The sequence below is a fragment of the Brachyhypopomus gauderio genome, chromosome 15 (assembly GCF_052324685.1).
Source record: "Brachyhypopomus gauderio isolate BG-103 chromosome 15, BGAUD_0.2, whole genome shotgun sequence".
Taxonomy (NCBI): Eukaryota; Metazoa; Chordata; class Actinopteri; order Gymnotiformes; family Hypopomidae; genus Brachyhypopomus; species Brachyhypopomus gauderio.
This window is the reverse complement of record NC_135225.1, coordinates 3,369,305-3,391,610: the sequence shown is the minus strand read 5'-3', so window position 1 is coordinate 3,391,610 and position 22,306 is coordinate 3,369,305. Positions and strand designations below refer to the sequence as shown.

At 44.8% G+C, this 22,306-nt stretch overlaps 1 protein-coding gene across 3 annotated transcripts in view; it reads right to left on the bottom strand.

Annotated features, from left to right (window-relative positions):
- lrmda (leucine rich melanocyte differentiation associated) overlaps positions 1-22,306 on the bottom strand; it is a 138,280-nt gene that overhangs the window by 103,798 nt on the left and 12,176 nt on the right. Inside the window, exon 4 of one of the 3 annotated variants that reach the window (XR_013121320.1) lies at positions 10,334-10,567. The exons of the other annotated variants lie outside the window; for them this stretch is intronic. The gene's annotated coding sequence lies outside the window, so the exon portion shown is untranslated. Of the gene's footprint in view, positions 1-10,333; positions 10,568-22,306 lie in introns of those variants that run through there. 3 annotated transcript variants of the gene reach the window in all.

The following is a 22,306-nucleotide window of genomic DNA, read 5'->3' as shown; positions in this document are numbered from 1 at the left end:
TGTGGGGGGTTTAGTGGCAGTGTGGGGGCACTGGGGGCAGATGTGGGGCGTTTAGTGGCAGTGTGGGGGCACTGGGGGCAGATGTGGGGGGTTTAGTGGCAGTGTGAGGGTACTGGGGGCAGATGTGGGGGGTTTAGTGGCAGTGTGGGGGTACTGGGGGCAGATGTGGGGGGTTTAGTGGCAGTGTGGGGGTACTGGGGGCAGATGTGGGGGGTTTAGTGGCAGTGTGGGGGCACTGGGACCAGATGTGGGGGGGTAGTGGCAGTGTGGGGGCACTGGGGGCAGATGTGGGGGGGTTTAGTGGCAGTGTGGGGGTACTGGGGGCAGATGTGGGGGTTTAGTGGCAGTGTGGGGGTACTGGGGGCAGATGTGGGGGGTAGTGGCAGTGTGGGGGTACTGGGGGCAGATGTGGGGAGTTTAGTGGCAGTGTGGGGGCACTGGGGGCAGATGTGGGGGGTTTAGTGGCAGTGTGGGGGTACTGGGGGCAGATGTGGGGGTTTAGTGGCAGTGTGGGGGCACTGGGGGCAGATGTGGGGGGTAGTGGCAGTGTGGGGGTACTGGGGGCAGATGTGGGGGGTTTAGTGGCAGTGTGGGGGTACTGGGAGCAGATGTGGGGGGTTTAGTGGCAGTGTGGGGGCACTGGGGGCAGATGTGGGGGGTTTAGTGGCAGTGTGGGGGTACTGGGGGCAGATGTGGGGGGTTTAGTGGCAGTGTGGGGGCACTGGGACCAGATGTGGGGGTTTAGTGGCAGTGTGGGGGCACTGGGACCAGATGTGGGGGGTTTAGTGGCAGTGTGGGGGTACTGGGACCAGATGTGGGGGGTTTAGTGGCAGTGTGGGGGTACTGGGACCAGATGTGGGGGGTTTAGTGGCAGTGTGGGGGCACTGGGACCAGATGTGGGGGGTATAGTGGCAGTGTGGGGGTACTGGGGGCAGATGTGGGGGTTTAGTGGCAGTGTGGGGGCACTGGGACCAGATGTGGGGGTTTAGTGGCAGTGTGGGGGTACTGGGACCAGATGTGGGGGGGTTTAGTGGCAGTGTGGGGGTACTGGGGGCAGATGTGGGGGGTTTAGTGGCAGTGTGGGGGCACTGGGACCAGATGTGGGGGGGTAGTGGCAGTGTGGGGGTACTGGGACCAGATGTGGGGGGGTTTAGTGGCAGTGTGGGGGCACTGGGACCAGATGTGGGGGGTTTAGTGGCAGTGTGGGGGCACTGGGACCAGATGTGGGGGTTTAGTGGCAGTGTGGGGGCACTGGGGGCAGATGTGGGGGGTTTAGTGGCAGTGTGGAGGTACTGGGGGCAGATGTGGGGGGTTTAGTGGCAGTGTGGGGGCACTGGGGGCAGATGTGGGGGGGGGGGTAGTGGCAGTGTGGGGGCACTGGGACCAGATGTGGGGGGTTTAGTGGCAGTGTGGGGGTACTGGGACCAGATGTGGGGGGATTTAGTGGCAATGTGGGGGTACTGGGACCAGATGTGGGGGGGTGTGTGTGGCATAAGCTGCAATCAATGTACATCATCACCTTATATAAATTAACTTAAAACAATGTTCACATCAATATAAGGGAAGAACTGTTGATATATTTTGTACCTCCCCGTCATGGAGATGGTTATAATGATAATAACAATACAATATAATATTTATTATATGTTTTAAATGTATTTTTCATGTGTGTCCTGTCAGTCTGTAAAGGTGCCAGAAGTTGAACATTTTAAGTTTGTTCTGATGATTAAATGGGAGTTGTTGGGTTGTCAGCACATGCCTGGGGCCAGTGAGCCTTCTGAAAGTGAAGGAAATCTTCAAGATGACAAAATAATGTTATAATTAAATGTTTAATACACTTGCTCAACCCTGTTGAGAGTCTGGGTGTTGTGTTCACAGATAATGGTACAAACCTCCTTGATTGTAACCTCCATATCAAAATTAAAACAAACTGTTCATAACAAATGCAAAATCCTAAACTCAGTTCTATCATACAGAGTCTCCGTCCTATTCTAAAGCGACAATCTTAAAAAAAATGTAGTAGCATGTAGCTGAGGACATGTGTGTGTAGTAATACGTTAGTGAGCATTGCGTGAGAGGTGAGGGGGGGTGAGCTTAGGTAAGGGGGGGTTGTCATCTGAACAAGACTGTGACTGGAGTAATATGGCTGTGCTATTAGAGGAGAACACCCCCCCCCCCAAACACTGGACCAACTCGTTAGTAAAAAAATAACCTTATAAATCATTCAATAATGCTTAGTCATAGAGATTTACCTAGCAAGGCAGTACGTAAAATGCATAATAGAAACCAATGGTTCGTTTCCACCTGCATTTCCACTGCGTCTTTGACGTCATGCAGCAGAGCTCAGGTTTATTAACAGGCTGTATCTATTTTCCAAATGAGAATTCCTGTCTGAGACACAGTAAGGGAGAGAAAAGAAAGCAGCTGACAGGCAGGCAGGAGCGCCAGGCCCTTCCTGGTGTGGGCTGAGAGGGAGAGGAGGCAGCTTTTTGATAGGCCGCCACAGACAAGACAGCCAAGAGAGAAGCTAATGGCCATGATTAATGACAAAGGGCCAGAGGAGACCGGAGACCCAGCCGCTACATACATCATCCCTCGCCATCAGTCAGAGCACCTCCCCGGACCCCCTCTCCCTCTCTCCCTCCGCCTTATCTCTGCCCACTCCCTCCCTCACCACAATTGCCTCTCTCTCTCTCTCTCCCTCTCCGTCACTCCTTTCCTCACCTCTCTTTCCTCCTTTCTTTCTTCTCCCCCTCCCAAAAGGAAGAAACACAAGTGACAAAGGTGATAAGGTGAACAAGAAAATGGCGTGTAACATAAGCGGCAGATATTGTGAGAAACAGGGAGTGTGCTGGAGGAAACGGCACTGATGGGGCTCTGATCTGAGGCGAACTGACTCTTCCCAGGCTGAAGCCACCATTCTCAAGGTCTTATCTGCCATATGGCTCCCCTGTTTAGATGATTTATTAGGTGCAGAAAAGCACACTGATAAATTTCAGCTCATTCCCACTGCATAGGCAGCCCATGGTGTCAATAACGAAACTCTGGCTGTTTTAATGAAATCTTTTAGTACCAAAGGGGTAACCATTTATTTATGAGTCACTATAATATTACACTGGCAAAAAAAAAAATGCATCTCCCCTTCTCACGCACTCTATGAGGGGAAAAAAGCCCTTAATGTGAACAGCGGAGCTCAGATCATCTCCATATGTCGGTGGCTTTCCGATACCAAGCTCCTCACACACTACTGCTGTATTTCTGCTTAATTGAAGCATTCAGCTGTTTACAACTCACACAAAAACAGCACGGGTTTATTTACGACCAATTAAAGTAACCATTTTGAGTGAAGGCAGACCATTATGGATTTCAGCCCCTTTAATTCTAATTAGTTGGTGTGTTCAGGTTTTGTTTTACATGCCTGATTTACAAGGGAGGACTGCAAATTAATTTCCTATCAAACAGCAGATGCTAGTTACCAAAAAGGCGAAACACGCTGGGAGAACAGGGGGATAAAACATAGCGTCGACGCCACCGCACCATTCTGCACCGTTGGGCTCCAGCTTTGATAGCTCGTGGAATGAAAACAAATAATGACCACAACCAGAAGCATTGTGATTTATGCACATATCACCTCATTAAAACAGCTGTCTGTCATCAGACTCTGTTCCTTTGTCCATTACGAGACGTACCACAGACTGAGTGTCTGACTTTAATGGGCCAACACTTCACTTTGGGGAGATTTTTCCCCCTCTTAAAAACCACATACTTCAGTGTGGCCACTCTCGGGCTAATCCTGGACAGAGTTTAGGCCACACACTGATAGCATTCAGCACTTTATCAGCCATTTCAGCAAATCAAAAGTGAGCAAGAAGTGTCTGCATGCGTAGTTAAGATTTAGGGCTACCGAGCATTAAAACAATAATTTGGCGTCTCTCACTTCAAACAAGACTGAATTACAAAGGTTTGATTTTCTATAAAATGGGCATTAGGGTAAAGGCTTAAAAACTGGACGGTGTTGTCAGGTAAACAAACTAAGCAAAAGGTCTATGAGGCGATCTGCTGCGAACTATTTACATAACGTGTGCAAATGAGTTCCTGACAATTAACATCAATTTGCAATTGAATGAGAGCTGAACAAAACGTGAGGGTTATTTGCGAATCAAAGCACCACGGCGGTGGCGAATGTGCTCGTTAAACAAAGAGGAGCCGCGGCCGGGCCGGCGAGGGGAGAAATACCCGCGTTTCCTGTTTACAACAATAAGATCAAGCAGTTTCACATCGGGAAGGTAACTACAAAATCAAAGCCACAGCACAGCAGGTCCAATCACTGGATTTGCTAAGTAAATCTGTAAAAACACCGTGCTAGTGTTTCTGACAGCACCCACAAAATCACAAGGCCTCAACCAGAGAGGTGAAAATCCCTCCAAACGGCTCGCATGGAATCAGGAGGCCAAATATCACCGCTCGCCCAGATTTGGACTTATTTTCAGCGCTTCCTTGTTGTAATTAATATTGCACGGGAGCCTTCGTTGTCATTTTTCAAATCACTTCCCCAGAAATGTTCTACAGCTCTTAATGGCCTCGCTAATGCTGTAGCTGTCATGTTTTGGACAGCTGCACTTTTGCAAGACAAACTCGGGCTGCGTCACCCTGCTCTCTCAGCGGAGGCCTCCTGCTCAAAGGCACCCGGGCCAGGACGGCCAGCTGCTCGCGCCGATATGGAAATCTTTGATTAATTTTTTACCTCTCGGTACCGACTGTTGCGAGAGTGTCACCTTCCCGCTCGGTCCCTGAGCACCGAGGCCTATTCTCATTTTTTTTTTTTTTCGTGCTCCCAGAGATGATGGATCAGTTAAACTGGCTCCTAAAGAAATGATGGGGCTAATTAAAGCCAAAGCCAAACAAGGCAGATGTGGAGGAGGTAGAGAGGCTGGCTGGGGGCCAGGCTGGAGGTGCGGGAGAGTCGCGAGAGGGCCGGGGATGTGTGAGGAAACCATGGCGTCATCCTGCAAATTCCACCGCTCTCAAACACAATCCAGCTAAAAACCTCCCCCGATTCACGTCAGCTCTCTCTCAGCACATTACAGACGTCTCTAACGAGTACACGCTGATCTTGTGTAGACGGTCATTGGATATAAAATGTCTATTGTCAGAATTCTGTTCAAGAACTACTTTTGTAGATTTAATACTCTCAATGGGGGGAGAGAAAACATGGCAAACCAATCGCTCACTAAGGTGCAGGTTTGACTTGGCGGACCAGCAGAACATTAATATTCACTGATGTTATTACAGCGTCAAGCAGCATCCTGTAAGATTTAAAGCTCTCAAAACACTGACCCCAATTTGAGACTCTTACAGTAAATCTGCAGTAAAAACATGTCACCAACAATCAAATCATGTGCAAGACTAACATTTTACTCTGTGTTTATGTGCACAAAGTCCACTGCTGTTGTTCAGGTGAGCTCTGAAGACATTTCACCTGATAACCACGTAAAAAGCATGATATGAAATGAACAAAATAACCTGGAAGAAGAAAAATATACAACAGCCCCCCCCCCCCCCCTATTTTATTGAGTCATGATGGACTGGTGATAATTAAGCTGAAACTAAGAGAGCTTCCGCGGGGACGTTGCTGTGAAGGAGGGCTAGACAGCCTTCAGGTTCCTGCTCATGCACCTGGGCTGAGCAGAGCCCTCCGAGGAGCTTCACGCAGGGCCATCTGAGTCAAAGAGACAGTCAGGCCCATCAACCCAGCAGCACGCCTGACACACACACACACACACACACACACACACAGATGCAAACGCGACACAGCACCGAGGTATTCACAGCGAGCCAACGAGCAACACAACACAACTACGCACCCCTGTATTCTCCTCCAAATGATTTCCTGCCATTTAAAAGACAATAAGCATGCGGCTACGGAGCGACGGAGGAGGCATGTCATTTTCAGCACGCTGTTGCTCAACATCAAGAGAAATCAATGGCGGCTCCGCAGGGGCACGGAGAGGGAAGAATAGAGCTCCGTTTCAGGTCTGTTTGAACTCATTTTCTTTTCTCTGTGGTTGCCCTCTTCACGCACACCCCCCTCCCCTCCCAGACACCCCCCCCCCCTCCTCACAGCAGGCCTGACAGCTTGACACATTGACAGCTTGCAGTGAATGACAACTGATTTGTACAAATTTCAAGCCTTATAAATCTACCTGTCACAACAACAGCATAAAAGAGCTCAGACCCAGCAGGTAATTCAGATGGGGGGGTGGGGGGGTTGACAGCATTGTCTCAGAGTCCAGAGCTTTACACTACGACAAAATATATATAAAATAATATTATGAAGTAAAACCCCAGGTCACCTTCACCTGGTCCTCTCTGTGTGACCGCCACACATTTCCGTGTCAGCGGGTGACCAATAGTCACTTTCAAGGACTTAAGAAAAATGGGAGTGGGTCTCATTGGGAATCATCAACTCAATTTTGTTTTATACGGATATTAAAGCCGTGGCACCTGCTTCTCGCGGGATTACAGCAGCGTCTCCTGCCGCCTGTGTTCTGGCTGTGGGAATGAGCAGGGCCCTTTCTTTTACGCTGTTTAAACAATATCCCACAATGCACCAGGGTTTCTGCACCTCTAGCTCTCATCCGCTCATAATGGCCGTCCTGGCAGACGAGGTCTTCAGTAGCTGTAAATCCTCTCGCTGGGTGGTTTTTTACTGCCAGAAATAAACCACGAGGTAGAAAAATCAATAGGGAATGACAAACAGAAAACCGGTTAATAATTCCAGGTAAGCTGTTGCTGGCATTTTAGGAGTTGATGGCTCATTTGTGTTAGGGTCATCAGTACCCTGTTATTTGGAGATGCCTTGAAGAAAAATTACATTAATTAATATATGGCTGAAGAGAGATCTGAATTCTTATTTTAATTTTCAGCAAGCTACACCAGTGGTGGATTTATCATGTGCAAGCTTTTGGAAATGACTAACTAATAATATTAATAGGCACTACTTTATCACTGGACGTTTTCTGTCAAGCTACAATGTACAGCAATATACAATATATAGCACATCTGATGATGTACAACATGCTAGTGTGAAGGCTGGTTCAAGTAGAACAAATAAAAATGCATCTATAATAAATGAAGGCATCAGACGCTGCTGGTGACCACGTCGTCTGTGAAGTGCAACATAACCCTGGCTCCTGACACACTTAGATTCATGCACAAAAGCCCCTTTCTTTGTTTGTGGTTATTTGAGGCCCCGACAACACTTGAGAACTTTCTGGAGAACAATAGTGGGTAAGGGCTGTGATAAACATGTTACTGCGTGTACGTCCTCTGCCTTTAACGAGATATTGGCTCAGCTAGTCAGTAAGCCCAACCAGAAAGGCCAACGTGGTATGACCGTTCACCCTAGACACACACTCAAAAAAAACCCTCCGAGCACTAACTCACATCACGGTTATCTCGTCTCTTTATAATTGGATACCATTTGAGAGAGAAAAGTGAATGTACATAGCTGAGCAGCACAAGCAAAGTGTGTGTGTGGATGTATACGTATATGTGTATATCTTTGACTGCGTGGAAGGGAGTCTGTACACAGAGATATACATTTCAAACAAGATACATCAGGCTGTCAGCAGTGCATGAACTTACTGAAGGCATAACCCATAATCCTGGGTTTTAATGTGTGGGAAAAATTATGGGAAAGTATACTGTAATCAATCAACAAATAAAGCAGTTCACACCTTCAAAGAAAAGCCACAGGCTTAAACCTGACACTGTTTCTAGCAGCACATACATTTGCAGAGATCTCAGACTCGACTGGCCATTCACTGCAGGCATTTGATAAGCTTAAGCACCAAGAAGCATTTCAAAATCCTCCATGTATTCCAAAAGCTCCCTGCAAACATTGCATCTGTGTGAACCCTCTCCAGTCTCCACGGTGACCTTTTTCATAGCACACGTTAATCTCTGTGTACCTAATATGCCTCAGTGCAGTCATGCCCTGGTGGTTTGATTAAGATTTAGGATACTGAACGCTCCCTAGACCAAAGAAGGGGAGGGAGAGGTAAAGGATTAAATGCGACACTCCCACTAATGCAGTCAAACTGTCAGGCAGATCACAGAGTCCAGTCCCAGATGAACAGAAGGGCAGGCAGGTGTCCCCTCCTATTCTAATGCCAAGACAAGTGCATGAACTTGTATCATCAGAGAGCACGATTACAGCTACTGCGCTGACCACAGACTCCCCGCGGTTACAACTAGATGACACCAGAGTTAATATTTCCCATCTGGGAATGCTCATATTGATTGAACACACCTATTGGTAAGAACCGATTATAAACTGGGATATGCCCCGAAAACATAAACACAAGCAGATTCTAGCCCGTCTAAAAATGTGCGTGCGTGCGAGTGTGTGTGTGTGTGTGTGTGTACTTGGCATATTCAGCCACAAGCACACTGTCTAAAATATTGGCAAATCCTTTGCGATTCATTGTGAAACGCTCTCTGGAGTTCAGTTTTTGTCCCAGCCAGTTGGTCATTTATCAAGATGGCAGGCAAGCAAACAACTTATTGGAATGATGTTATTGCAACTTTTATGAAGTACAATTAAGTAAAATGTCACTTTACTTAAAGAGGCCCATACCCCCTATTACGGTTTGATTTAGCCTTCACAGCACTCCACATTATTTTATATAGCTCAGTGATACACCCCAGAAGGAAGAGTTGAAAAGTTGCCAATTCCATTATGTTTATGCAACATTAAGCTCATTTTCACTCTACAGGAATATACATGCATGGCTTTCCATATAATTCTATACATTAATCACTTTCATAGCTGAAACTTTGGAAGCAGAATCAAAATCATGCAGATGTATTCAAACAAACACAAAACGTGCAGTGACTGTATAACACAACGGCCCATTAAAGGACTCATTTAAATGTGTTCATTACAAAGCAAGCATATAGAAACAGCAATGAAAATGATTCAGAAAAGAATTAACTAAAGCAAGACAGAAACTTGTCAGAATCCTCGTTTTCCATTTGCACCGTAAGCTCGCTTCCTCTCAGACGCAGAGTGATTAACTCCACATCAGGCATCAAAGGACTGTTGTTATTTCATATTAGTTCGATATGGGCTTGAGGAACGCGTCCCTGGACAAAAACCTTATTTGTGTGTTCAGACTTTATGGGCATCGGCAAGACCAGGACAGAAAACTCTAAATAAACACAGGCGTCCTTCAAGGCCTCTCTAGTGACATCACGGCCACTGGAGAGAAGACTCGTCCTCGACATGTCCGACACTCCGCCCAGTTTTAGAGAGGACTTCCAAAAACACCCAGAGACACAGATGTGTATGGGAACAGAGGTGAGATACAATTATATCTTTATATTTTATACCTATATATATATATATATATATATATATATATATATATATATATATATATATATATATATATATATATATATTATATATATATATATATAGAGATAGATAGAGAGAGCCTGTCCGATAGACACACAATTATTAAGAAGCCTGAATGGTTCTCATTAAGGCATCTGAGGCCCAGCTGGTCACGGATCCAGCAGGTCAGCTGTAGTTCAGCTGGAGGTCTTGTGATCAGGGGCCTGGTTGGAGCTTGCAGGAGGAGGGATGACGAATAGCCATGGGGTGAATGCCAAAGCCATAAATCCAACCGGGCCTGACCCACAGCCCCCATAAAGTTTATTTACATTTTCACATTGCGTCCACCTTTAAAAGTTCTATGTTTGGTTGACTCAAAGCAGTGATGTATCATGCATTGTGCTTCTTGGGCATTGGTAGTGGGTTTATCCACTTTATGGTCTTTTAACTTGTCCGTCCACATCCTCTACTGCAAACTAGACTCAAAGGATCTTTTATCAATTGTGTGTTTGTGCTGAGGGATTCTATTAATACATTTCTCCAGTGCCTGTGCAGTCCAACAGCTGAAAGCTGGAGCTATGAGACATTTAGAGGCCCTTAACACTTTATACATGATTTCATTTAAGGCACTAACACTAAACCGAAGTATTCCCAAAGTACGCTGGTTTGGTATTTTAAAGCTTTATTCAGATGAAAAATTACTGTGGGTGTCCTTTTTGCCGCATGATTTTGCATCCCGCTAGTTTTCTTATTTTACAGCAGAAACTATTTGCTGATCCGTCCCCATCACTGGGTGTCTGTTGGGTTGAAGCGCCACATTTAGTATGTGACATGCCCATAAATTATCAGCAGTACTGAGTGAGAAAAAAACATCAATGATGTTAAGGTGGGAAAAAAAAAAAAAAAAAAAAGCCACTACCACCAAGAGCACTTTTTTATTTATGGATTTAGGGGCAGATAAATAAATAAGTGAAACCAACATCCCGCAGTTTGACGTTCCAGCAGGCTCTGTGTGGATCTCTTTGATGTAGACGCCCGTAGCGAAACCTTGTTTGCACAGCCATAGGGTGGAGCTGGCAGGCTTCTAACCCCACCAGAGCATCCTGGCTACCGGAGAGAAGCACACGGGGCTCCTCGTGGGCCTGAACGTTGAGAGCCCATCACCTTGGCAAGGGGAAAGAGGCTCAGTGTTATTACACACACCATCAAGGAAACACGGGTGGACAATAAATCCCAGGGAGCTGCGGGGAGGAGGGACGGAGAGAGAGGAGGAACACGGCCGCTCGCCTACGTCCACGGCTCTGCTCTCTTGTGCAACAGCCCCGGCCTTTGTGTGTCTGCTAAGACACCGCCTGGCCGAGCTGTTCACTTCACAAGCCGAACGAAAACAGAGTAGAACTTCTAGGCTCCTAACACTTCATGAAAACCGTTTGGAACACAAAGTTAAGAAAAAAAAGGTCTTAAAACAAAGTTCTGAGAAAAGGGACCCCAGGGACCCAAGTGTTGGTATTCAATTTCCCAACATAAAATGCAACCACTCATTCACAACTCCACCTAAGTAGTCATACAAGCCCTTTTATTCACAACTACTTATTTTTGCCACAGAAACCAGGAGTGGGAGGGGGATAGCATGTCTCGAGTATTTCTGGCAGTTATAAAATAAAACCTTTATTTTGAGAGTGGCCTGTCAAAAATGGGAGCAGAGGCGAAATAAAAACTCGGCATAAAATAATCATTCAGTGGGTTCTGTGGAAGGAAGGCTGCGTGGCCTTGTGTGAGAAAGCAGAGAACATGCCTAAGTTATTACTGCAGGAAGGCAATCTGTCAAAGCTGGGCTGTTTTGGCATGGCGAATACCACTGGTGAGATCAGAGAGTCACATTCTGCTTGCAATTACTGCTAAAGGACCTTGGATGCAGGCAGCCTGCTATCAATTATTTCCTTGGCCTCAGACACTTGGAGCTGTCAAACTGGTACTGTCTTCTGTTTAGTAACAGTACAGGAGAGACCCCAGCACGCTGGCCTATGAGACATTTGAATAGTTTATGTCATTAACCGAGTTATTATAGAATCGCACAATCGTCGTTTATTCCTGCTCTCTGTCTCTCTCTCTCTCGTTACTCTACTGTAAACTGCTGCTCTTAACTGATGTGGTATTAATGGGCAGACGGGCGATGGAGAGAGAGTCTCCGACCTGCGTGTTTATGCTAAAAGACGCAGGCCCACCACGCTGTCTCTGCCCTACAGCTCCGTGTCTGCGCACAGCCGGCCTCTTCCTTCCCGCGCAGCACGCCTTCATCAAGGCAACACGCTTTAACAGGTGGCGGGCCCGCCCCAGATCTGTTCCCCAGACTGGAGCGGGAGCCGACCTTGTGAGGTGCACATATGCACAGCCATGCAGCGGGGCCTCTCCTAGCTTAAGAGCTAAATGCTAATCATGCGGGCGATTATTGATCAGAGAGCATCTAACGACTCGGATGGAGATCTGCATATGCACGGATGCAGCATTCGTCTGAGCGAGTGCCGCTATGCAGCCCTGCATCCTGCAGGGATAAAAGGGAGAGAGGGAGGAAATTAATCATTTTTCCACAGCGTGACAGCACTTTGGCCTGATGTGGATAACCCATCCCCCGGGGCAGACCTCTAGATCATCCAGGGCTGTTGCTTTGGCAAGAAATGGACCATTCCCCCCCCCCCCCCGCCCCGCTCCACTGCCAAGACTTGGGACCTTATAGCTGAAAATTACATTCTTATGGTAAGCAAATGTGCAGTAAAGCAATACTGAAGTTGCATGAATCAGTCAGAGGAGGAGAAGGAGAAGGTCATTACTCAAGGCCTGCAGAGGAGGATGTGAAGGCTCTCGCACACACACACACACACACCCCCCGAGTGACCTGCATGCCATGATAGCCAGGCTGCTTACACTATACTTACTGTATGTAACTAATGTTTTCCAGTTTGTGTCATGTTTGACACTGTCAAACGAGATAGAAAAGGTTAGCAAATACTGGCCGGCCTTAAAAGTCCCCACTGTGAAACGGAGCCTTTATGGTCTTCTTTCCGCCGTTGTAATAGAAAGTACACGGTGGATTGTTAAAACATTTCATAATAAAATACAGAACTGTGCCTGATTTACCTACTGCATGCGTGTGCTCTTCAAGCCACAACTGGTGTGGGACCATCATAGTTGTACGGTTAATAAGGACAGAAGACAAAAAGAAACCCCAAGACAATAAGGAGAAAGTATCCAGGGCATGTATGTGACAGCTCGGTGGAGTGCTCGCTGGCTTGAACTATTCCACTAGTACAAGTCCTGCAACCTCTGCTAAAGTTTGCTAATGATTGACTAGTGTGAAAACCCCCTGAAGAATAAATCTACAATGCTGACGGAATGATTATTTAGAACTGAATAGGCTGCCATTTATAGGGGGGGAAAACATTGAATAATCTCTCCTTTCAGCATCTCTATGGCAACATTACCATTTATTATGCACAAGCAATGGAATTAATTAAATCAAATTAAATTCCTTCCACCTGTATGGATAACCTTTCCAAATTGATCCCAAGGATTTTGCTTTTTTTTTTTAATAGAAAATTAAAGTTTGATTTTAAGCCTTGGGTTTCTTTATCTCTCCATTCCTCAATAGGTTTAGTCATGCACAGAGAAGGTGCTTAGAACTTTGCAAAGACTCTTCTCAGACGAGCAGGGAGACGCAGAGTGTCAGAACCCTTTGTGCAGGGTTTACAGCTTAAACCTATTGCCCTATACATTGGTGACCCCCTTTTTCCAGAAACTGAAAAGTTTCTCTCAACATCAAAACTCTGGATTATCTTTGATTTCCTCTCAGGTGAAAGGAGTTTAAATTCTCAGATGGGGGATCTTACAGACAAAAGGGATCAGGAAATGTTTAGTCTCCATATTTATCAGGACCCGGTTACTAGTTGTCAGGAGCACTTTCCCTCCACATGCTAATTAACAATATCCCCCACCCTTTCCACACCCACCCTTCCCCCCAGCTTCTCTCCCTCAAGGCGTAAGGCCGTGCCTCACGCCGGGACAAGGACTAACATATCAAGGCAAAATCCAGTTGCATGCAAATTCAAATCAATAGGAAACCTGCAGCTTTGTCTTTGGGGCACAGTTTCACTATGCTTAACAAAGAGTGTTGATAAGTCAAATGTAAAACCTTCTAATTATCGCTTTAACGGTGCCTGTAAAGATCAACAACGATGTTCCAAAAGAGGTCGGCTGGAAGAGCTTATAAAGCCTCCACACAGCTGACTCCGTAATGTGGAATCAGTTGAAGGAAAATCTGGTGTAAATATGGCAGAACAGAAAACGGCCACTCGGAGACAGGCAGACATCCGAGTGCATGTGCCAAACTGTGACCCAGTGGGGATTTTTTTTTTATTGACAGCACAGGGCTGAGGACATAGCTGTAACTACATCCACATCTGTACATCAATACATCAAATGAAGGTCTCTCATTGGCCACAGACATTCTGGAAAATGTAAGGAGGACAAAACCTTGAAATGTTGTCCGTGCACGCTTGCAAAAGTGTAAGTGTAAAAGGAGTCTTTCAATCACAGAAACACAAATCAGCAAGATCTGCAATTAGACTAAAACACGTGAACCCAATAAAGTGTGAAGACAAATCTGGTGTTTTCTGACAAAGTACTTATCATACCATTTGTCCAATAAAATGTAGAACTATAACACAGGTGCGTTATAGATCCGCTGAGATGCGTGGCACTTTGATGGAACGGCCTGGCATTAACTGTGGAGAAACCTGTGCTGTTTCCAGGGGAATGCCAGGCATGGTTCTTAAGAAGCAGATCAGAGAACACAGCCACCACAACTCGCCTGCTCCCATCAATCACGCAGCAAATGGCTTCTCTGACACTCCCACTATTCATTTTCCAGGGCGCTTTACGTGACCACCATCTTGAAAATAACAAGAGTGAAAAAAATAGGGGTAGAAGGGAAGACTTGAAATCGTTGCCAAATGTTCCCTTCTCCCAAAGAGCTCCAAGCACATTGCCCGACAGGAATGCACTACACATCCCAGGTGGAGTGAAGCAGTGAGTGGATGAGTGAGTGAGAGAGCTATTTTGATATTGCCCATCTGAAAGTTTTACCATCCACCGCGGCCTTCTCTTTCGCCCCGATTTTCTATCTGGCACCGAGCGTCCGCCTCTCCCTCACATAGGCCTGAGTCAGATTTACAGCAACTGTCAAAGTCAGGGATGACAGATAAATTAATCTTCTCTTCATGAGTTTACATCCCAGGCATCCGCACTGCTGATCTGGCCCTAACAAGCACCGGCTCTCTACAAGCTGTCTTTTAAAGTTGATGTTTTCATGGCTGGAGATGAATTGCCCTGTCATGAGAATCTATTTATACAGCAGTTAGAGGGCGGGGCTCTGGATGCAGGACAGGATGGTTTCATGGGCTGAGGTCCCCTTGAAGCATCTGTTCAAATCTGCTTCTGTCAACCCAGCGTCTGCCCCGTGTCTGCACCAGATCCAATTCACAGCCACGGCCCTTCTCCTCTTAACATATACACAAAACTTCATCATTCTGACTAGTGTCTGTAGCTGGGCTTTAGGGCTCTTGAATTTGTCAGCAAATGCCAGAAGTGAGAGCAGTTCCCCTTGATTGTAGCCATTACAGAAATTGTGCTTCCTTGGTGTGCATGGTTAGGGGGATGTGGTTACCCATCCATCATCAGGCCTCAGAATGGCCTTTAACTCGGACTAACATGTGGATCGACCACATTACCCAACTTAAACAAACCATGTAGGCACCAAGCGGTAAGCATGCACTCAGCCAATGAGCCTTAATGGCCAAGCAGGTATATTTTAATATGGTGTAAACGCCTTTAAATGTATCATTTAATGAAAGGGAGATGGGTAGATCGATCTCTTACAGCAGCTCATTAACCGGTTTGCCACATCCAGGTGACAATAGTTTAAACACGATCCCTTAGGCAGAGCTGAAAACACATGACCATAAGACAAGCAAGAGATCCATCGAGATTAATTGTTAGTAGTGTTTGGGACTTGCATGGTTGAAAAGATGTGGTTATATACATGTAATCCCAAGAAACTGGTCATATAGGTTTGAATATGATTCAATAACAAGCTTACATGTGCCTGTTTTTAGGGTGCGCTATTAAATGTATCAAAGGATCCTCAAACTTTGATGAAGATTAGATTTTTGTTCAGACAATTGACCTGAATGCAAAACACACATTGTTTTCTTAAAGAAAGACGAGGAGGAGACAGGTTTGTCAACACGCGTGTACTGGATGTGTCTTGAAGATCTCTCACTATAAGGTGAACAGATTAAACTGCTTTCAAGAAAAGAGGCAAATAATTTTAAAGCTGTAGATTATTAACACAAATTAATAACCCTTGTTTCTAATATATTGTAGATGTTACATATGTAACAATAAAAATGTAAAAAGACATGTTTAAAATGTTTTTTTTAGTGTCTATTGACTTTACTTTTGGTTTAAGTAGAAAATCAATGTCAAAATATTTCTGCAATATATCAAGACTGAAAAATTTTACTTCCGGGGTTACAAATAGCTCCAATTTAATATATGTAGCATTGCAGAGTGCTTACTAAATTTAGAATCACCACAGGACACCAGTAAGAGAAAAACACTATTGAAATGACAGGACTCTCTGTTAGGCACTTCTGAATGCAGTCAGCCCTTAAAGAGCAGATGAAACAGAATCCATGACTTTGCCATGGAGGTAGTTTCTGCTGCAATTCATCTTAAAATGGATTACTCTGTCACCTCGACTAACACTTACTGAGAGGATCCATCAATACTTTTTGTCAAAAGCTGCACGCTAGGTAAGACGCACCATCAATCACTATTTACATAAAAAGCAAAAAAGCTTCCTCGAGTTGAGCCAGCAGGCAGGTTTAAAATAGAGAGAAGAGTTTTCTGAGAACACAGGTCAGCATATGCTGACTGAGAATTAAATATCTATTACACACATGCACACGCGCACACACGGCTGAAATTACATGCATACATGCATATATTTTATATATACAGTATGGTTCAAAGGTCGTAGACAGCTGGGGAAATGCTGCAAAGTATGAAAGCTTTCAAAAATAAAAGTGTTAGTAGTTTATTTTTGTCAATTAACAAACAATGAATGGTGTGACCACCATTTGCCTTCAAATCAGCATCTTCTTCTAGGTACGTTTGTGCTCAGTTTTTACAGGAGCTCAGCAGTTCTCCGAGTATTTTGGAGAACTGACCACAGATCATCTGTGCATGTAGGCTTGGTCAAATCCTTCTGCTTCTTCGTGTAATCCCAGACGGAGCCTGTAGTGCGCCCATTATTTTGGGAACAACTTTTGCCTTCAACTTCCATATCTTCTCAAGCTCTTGTCAGCCCTTGGCAACATCAGGAACAAGGAACACAAAAAGCTCAAGAAATACCATCACTTGGGGCTGCCACATCTATCACTACAGCCCCTTTCTGCTGTTTGTCCATCACTATGTGTGGCTGGTTAGCCATTACCGTTCTGTCATTCTGTATCTGGATGCTCCACAGGCTCTTAGCTCGGTCCTTCTCAATTCTCCATCACTGCGGTTACAAAGGTTTACGTCAGATGCTCGGGGACTGGGGCAATCGGATATAAGGGGGGCTACGGCAACAAATATAAGACACTCACGGACGAGCACGTGCTGTGGTTTGTGACACCTCTCAATAATAGCCAACGTAAACTTTTCAGGAGTTTGATATCTAGTTTTTCTGATGGGGTTGCACCAGTTGGTGTAGCCTTCATTCCCCCATGCACATCAGTGAGGCTTGGAGTCAGCACGACTCTGGATTAATCACCTGCTTTGGACCATTTCTGGTAGGAACTAAACACCGCACACACGCCACAGGAACACTCCACAACACCTGCTGATTTCAAGATGTTCTAGCAGCCATGTTGCCATCACAGTTTGGTCCAAGTTGCTCAGATCCTCGTGTTTTCACATTTTGTCCTGCTTACAACACACCAACATCACAATCGGACTGTTCACTAACAGTATAGTTTATCCCACCTCTAACCAGGAGTCACTGTTATGAGACAATGTTATCATCAAACATGCGAACACACACACCAAAGCTAAAGACTGAACAATACACGAAAGGCATATAGCAGAAGAAACTGCACAAACAATGCCCAGTGGTTACTGAGCTTGAGTGCAGACCACAGTAATCTCCCTGAACAGGATCCAGTAACCATCATGGTAGCAAACTTCTAAGAAATAGTCTGAAGTATGAAGAACTGGGCACCTCCAGGCTGTGCACTCCATGAGTATCTGGCAGAGGAAATTAAGCAGCTGCTAAGGGACGGGACAGAACCCGAACGCTCAACTGGAGCCCGCACCGTCCAGACAGGAAGTCCTGCACTGCCTGGACTGACTAGAAGAGAACCTATGATTCAATACCCCACACACGTATCCTGGAACGCTTGATGCTATATAACATCAATGGTACTCCGAGGGCCTTCTTTAAGAACTCAATGGGGATGTGGAAGACGACTCTAGACACAAATGAAATGCAATGACCTAAACTTCACTATAAGGACACCAAGAAAGTTGACCACAAAATGGGGAAAACGTTATTCCAGAGTCGCTGCCTCATGTTTAATTTCTCTGAGCAGGACTTTCTCTGCATTATTACTATTACTGCCATGTCAATCTTTAAGTTAAAATATATATAAAGAAATTTTACTTGTAAAATAAAAAAGACAGAGTACTCATAAGATTTAACATATCAAGTTATGCATACATCACTTAATTCTGACACCAAACATGGCATTAAATAACTTGCAACTCACTCTAATACATAGTGAGTTTTAAAAGGTTGCTTATATAATATGAATCATTTGGCTTTATTCTTCATTTCCAATCTGGCACTTTGATGAGGATCCAGGCGAGAGGAACACGGGTGGACACGGTGTTGAAATTAGGCCATTATGGTCCAGCAGTATTACAGACGAAGGTAGGATCAGCGCAATGGTGTTTAGACAAGTGCAGAATTGTTAAGGGAAATGAATATTTCACTTCTTTGCAAGCTCTCAAACCCATTCAAGATTTTCTTTAAATAAACCTCATTTGATACGAAACACACACACACACACACACACACACACACACACACACACACACTCACAGGTCATAGCTTTTGGCAGAGAGCTTCAGATCTTTGTCACCCGTGAGGTAAGCTTTAACACTATTTATTACCAATGAGCAATACACTTTGCTTTCATTGGTATCCAACACGCTCACATACACTAATCCCATGACATCACATTTACCACACCATCCACGATAGCTCTCCCATACACACACACACACACACACACACACACACACACACACACACACACACACACACACACACACACACACACACACACACACACACACACACACACACACACGGCTAAGGAGAGAGATGGAAAAATAACAGAAGGGCTGGGTATGAACATCTATTTTTCCAGTTAAACAGTTTAGGGAAATATTTGCTTCATTATCAGATATGTTAATCTCCACAATCACTTTAGAAAATGATAACTAGATAATGTCAGTTCCTCAAGTATTAACAGTAATCACCAAACCATAATGACAACATTCCATTGGAAATTAAAGATTAAGTGAGGAAGAATATGGTCATATTAACCGAATTGTACAGTTACATGATTAAAAAAACACCACGCTCTCCGTGCAGATATACACAAAGTGCACCCATGCATACACTTTCTGACACACACATATACACACACACAAAGCACCTATACATACACTCTCTCACATGCACACACCCAAAGCGCAACCATACACTCTCCCTCACTCACACAAAGTGCACCCATATGTACACTTTCTCTCTCCCTCACACACACACACTGTACACCAATACATACACTCACTCTTGTGCACACACACAAAGTGCACCCATATGTTCATTCTCTCTCTCTCTCTCTCTCTCTCTCTCTCTCTCTCTCTCTCTCTCTCTCTCTCTCTCTCTCTCTCTCTCTCTCTCTCTCTCTCTCTCTCTCTCTCTCTCTCTCTCTCTCTCACACACACACACACACACACACACACACACACACACACACACACACACACACACACACACACACAGAATTCAATTTGGAAACCATCATCTACAGCGGAGAGGCGGACAGGAAAGTCATATTGCCATAATGCTCATATTATCAATCATCTTGACGTTTTATTGGCTTTATCACTGTACATGCCATTAAAATGATGTCTGGCTCAGATTGTCAGGGGGCAAACATTAAACAGGCCAGGATTAAAATGCACATCTCAAACAAGTCTCTCTCTCTCCCTCCCTCTGAAACGACTACCCAGTGCAGGCTGATTTGGACTTCTACAGAAGAATATACAACCTAAAAGGTGGTAAAGGCAACACTTTCACGGACACGCTGACAGCATCAAATTTACTGAGATGCAAAATCATTCCTGAATTCACTGCCTTGGGGCATTAGTAAATGACAGCAAATAAGATGGAGAATTATGAACTATTGGATACCACTAGTATGTGTACTCCTCATCGAAAGTCAATGGTAAACTCTTAAGCACTGGAGTGATATGCTAATAATGGTGGTCTTCATAAGAGAACATTAGTATTACCACTTGAGCTATTAAAGTCATTTTGGTGGTTCTTGGAGCTCTGAGGAAAATAAATATCCATAATTCAACAGATTCTGACAGTTAACGGTTGCAAATGGAAGTTTAAATGCTAGCACTGTTTCCAAGCTGGTAAGTTCACCATAAAACTGAATAATTCTGCACAGCGCGCCTTAATCAGAAGAGTCCACGGCTACGAGCGAAACACATTAACATACATATGCTTTTTGGGAGAACCATGTGTGAGATAAGCTTGCATGTCAATTCTCAATCAACTATCGACAGATATAGTACATAATAAATCTAAATTATGGCCAAAAAAGACAAAAACAAAAACCCCTGCAGATGGTCAAAGACTCTCATCCGTTTTCGAAAATAAAGATAAATGCCAAAAAGCAGAAATGACTGAGAAATGTCCGCCCACCAACTCCACACGCTGAGCTCCTGAGGCATATCACCTCTGGGCCACGCATCAATACTACATCACAGAACGAAAGGAGGTCCGGTGCATCTTCACCCAGATCTGCTTACAGTCCTTGACATGCAGTCATGAAAAATCTAACTTTTGTCTGTGCTCCTCTGGGGTGAACAATGTTGGCCTTTCTGTTGCTGAGCGAGGCCGAGAAACTCACCCCCCTCGCTCAATAGATTCCGTTCACTAAATATTCACCATCACCCCTTTAGATCATATTAAAATAATTATGATATCATCCCTCTTTTGGCCTTTGGGAAAAGCTCGATTCTGCCCAGAGTGAACCTTAGAGACAAAAACCCAGCTGAACAAACTCAAAGGTCCTGTTCAATATCCAGATCTCCCACACACGGAGTTAAATATAAAATGATCTATGGACCACAGTGAATCACTGGGAGGGCTGTGCAGAGCTGCGTCACTCCCTTAATTCCATTCCTGAGGGTTTCCCCTTCGCTTTGGGGGAGTTCGGTCACATTTCTCCATTCTTCATTGTGCTGGGTGAAAGATGGATTCACGAGGATGAAAATAATTCATCAATTTCACACATTCCATTATGAAGAAAGCAGCAAATAATGTGAATGAACAAGGGTGCAGAATGATATTTGTCTTCATACCCAGAAAGTTTAGATGTACAGACATGTACTATGCATAAGCTATATAGTAAGCAATAAAGACTTATATGCAAACTTAACACATATTTTTTAAATTACATAGTCTAAATATGACCAATCAATATGTGGTTCATTTAATATTGTGCTTTATATTATCCACAAAATTACAAAGATATTATTACTCTTTTCAATTTGTACATTATCAAAGCATTAAAAGTTTTCTATGGGTTATAAAAATAAATAAAATAAAAAGACGGCTTGGAAACACATCCTGACCGTTTCCGCCTTCACTGGCACAAGAGCCACATATCCTGAGTGGAGCAGCAGGAGGACGTGGAGGTGGTGGATTAGAGATGCTGGGGGTGTCCATCCAGGATGGGGAGAGGCGGGGGTGGTTGTGGGGGACGAGTGGGAGAGGCGGGGGTGGTTGTGTGGTGCGCCCTCTTTGGGGATTTAAGAGGATTCTCCCCCTCAGAGGCGCTGGAGGGCTTCCCCTGAGATCACGAGTGGCCTCGTACTGGGCTGCTAAGAGCAACATACACCGCATGCTTCCATGGGATAACAGTACCTCCACACGAGCTGCTGCCAAAAAGCTTTCAGCAATAGTCACAGAGGAACATGAGGAAGAATAACACTTCTCACACAAGGCACGCCGAGCCCACAGCGGAGAGGAGGTGCAGGGCTAGCTGTGTTCCTCAGGCTCGAAGAACATTCCCCTCAATCACAGAGCTGCACTCCAACACCCATAAAATAAAGCGATACAAAAAATAATACAATACACAGAGTCAGAATTAACCCCACATGCAAAGTCTTAAAACCATGAATCAAATGATCATCTTCTGACCAGAGATGATCCGTGGGATACCACGAGTTCTCGTACGCACGTCTGGTCCAGAAGGTCCTACGAGTGACATTCAGTCTCAAGTAAAAACCTTTGTGCTCTCTAGCCTCCCATTAAACCTTATAATATTAATATTAATGCCCATGTCCGTTTCTAATGGCGACGCAAACATTCCCTTAGATCATGCATCTAGCCATCTGGACAATGATTGGTTATCCTAGTTATTTGTACGAGCAACTGGGAGTAGTACTGTTAATTGTTATATGTGCACAATATTAAGGCTAGCTAACCCTCCA